Source organism: Montipora foliosa, chromosome 13 (assembly GCF_036669935.1).
Source record: "Montipora foliosa isolate CH-2021 chromosome 13, ASM3666993v2, whole genome shotgun sequence".
Taxonomy (NCBI): Eukaryota; Metazoa; Cnidaria; class Anthozoa; order Scleractinia; family Acroporidae; genus Montipora; species Montipora foliosa.
In genome coordinates this window covers 23,184,891-23,186,975 of record NC_090881.1, presented here as the reverse complement: position 1 = coordinate 23,186,975, position 2,085 = coordinate 23,184,891, and the positions used below count along the sequence as shown (strand labels likewise).

Sequence of the window (2,085 nt, the reverse complement as noted above, 5' to 3'; positions counted from 1 at the left end):
CCCATATTGTCATCGGGGCTCTCTGAGTGAATGAATGTAAGATTGTAGGCTGCAGTCCGTGCATGAATTACGAAACTAATGTAGCATTTTCTCGAATTTCAACAATTGATGTTCATTGTACAGTTATTCTGTTTGTGGCCCATTTGTCGCTTTTTTTTACTTTGCAAGAGCAATGGTCAACCGCAACAATGGCGTTAACATTGGTGGCATTCTTTCCTAGAGTGCTTTGTGGCTTTGTGAGTCACGAGAAACAGTAAAAGAAAATTATTTTTGCAAAAATAATTACATGCACTATACAATACCAGCCTACTGCACTTCTCAAATGTACGCAATGCGTGCCTATTTTTTGGATCAAGCTATACCTGCAACTGTTCGTCGCATGGTAACTAGCGCATGCTCAGAGTTGATAAGTTCCAATCAACCTCGTTCCCAGGGTCTTCTCGGCTTTCAATATGGCGGCGGGTCGGGAGAAGACCCTGGCACACAGTGAACTAAAAAGACCGCTTATTGGCCCTTTTCTCACAGGAACTCTGATTGGTTTAATGCCGAAAGAAAGATGGCGTCTAGTGAGGAGAGCCTGTAGAAGAACAGAATTCGTGTTTAATTATTTTCAAAATTGTAGCTGTCCCGTACGAAGCAGTCGAAAATTAACAAGCATAACAGTCAAAAACAATTCGCCCTTTTTTCACGTTGCTCTGTGATCGACATCAGGCGTCGATTCCACTTAAAGCTACGTTGGCTTTTCACGTACGCTTACTGTGCACCTTAAACCTCACAGGGCCCGGATGTTCGAAAGCCGATTAGCGATAATCCTAGATTAAAAAATAACCAAGGAGTTTATTTCTCTACTCCCACAGGCTGTTCAACGCTGATATTCGGCAAAACGTTACATTAGAAGAACTCTTGAAAAACAAAAATAAGCAAAAGAAACTTTTACCAAAAAGTTGAAAACATGAAACAAATGATGTAGCTAATTCCGGATTAAGCCAATCGGCTTCCGAACAAACGGGCCCTGGAATAACGATATCTGGATATGTAAAAGGACATAATGGTGTTTGATAAACGTAACGGTAATGAAGTGATTTTATTTACCTTTACGTTTTGGTTGATTTTGGCGCCTCACGATTGTAATTTCCTAACGCGAGCATTGTTACTGTTGTTCTATGCTTTCACCATGTCAGATTGTGTTACAAATTATAAAATTGTGCAATGGGGCTCATAGATGATTGATCTGGTTGTTTTAGCAGTTGTATGTGACGTTCTTGACTCGTGTGGCAGCTGCAATGAAGCCGGGTATGTTAAATACAGGTCACATTCCACAGGTCAAGACCAGAAGTCGCTGCTCCAATAATCAACAACTAAGCCAAAAGTTTCCCCGAGACCTGAAACAACATTTTTGTTGAGTGATTAGCGCTAGGAGACACTTTTGGTGTTGTTTATTTGTCTGCAGCACAGTGACATGTACACTCACCTGTGGAATGTGACCTGTGTTTTAGTTTTTTTCACACCAGAGCGCTCACTTTTAGTGTTGGAGAGTCTTTAGTCTACCTATACAGCCGCCCTTCTTCACTCACGGCTAACCCGAGGACGGGAGGCGAGAAGACGCGTCCTGCTGCCCGTCCCTCGGGATGGGGTTCTGAAACGAAGGGTCGACTGTTGTCATGTGTTCGTTCTCGACCAGCGATGTAAAATTTCGTGAGTTGTGTGGACTGAAAACCTTCTGGGGCCCAAGTGAAGATTCTCTCCGTATATCGAAGTATTTGAATTTGAAAAAATGCTCCCAAGTCAGTTGTGTTACCAAGTTCTTTTATCTTTCTTTGTTCTTTAGCAAAAGTTTTATCGATAATTTAAGAATTAAGTTAACATACGTAGGCTACGTAGCTCAGTTGTTCTTTTCATTAAAAAGTTCATTTCAGTACTTCCCGTTTCAGAATTGAAAACTTCGCCTTCATCTGATTCTTACAGGCAAATCAATCGTAAGACGTATTTTGATCTATAATTCGTCTAAACACCGTATTTATATCTAGACGAATTGCAGACGAAATATCCGTCTTAGACGAGTTATTCGTCTCTGGTATAAATTGG

At 41.1% G+C, this 2,085-nt stretch overlaps 1 protein-coding gene across 1 annotated transcript in view; it reads left to right on the top strand.

The window, feature by feature from the left end:
- The first annotated feature begins 922 nt into the window (after positions 1-922).
- The window catches only part of LOC137982916 (NLR family CARD domain-containing protein 4-like), a 33,251-nt gene continuing 32,088 nt past the window's right edge, over positions 923-2,085 (top strand). Inside the window, exon 1 of the mRNA XM_068830076.1 lies at positions 923-1,293. The gene's annotated coding sequence lies outside the window, so the exon portion shown is untranslated. The remainder of the gene's footprint in view (positions 1,294-2,085) is intronic.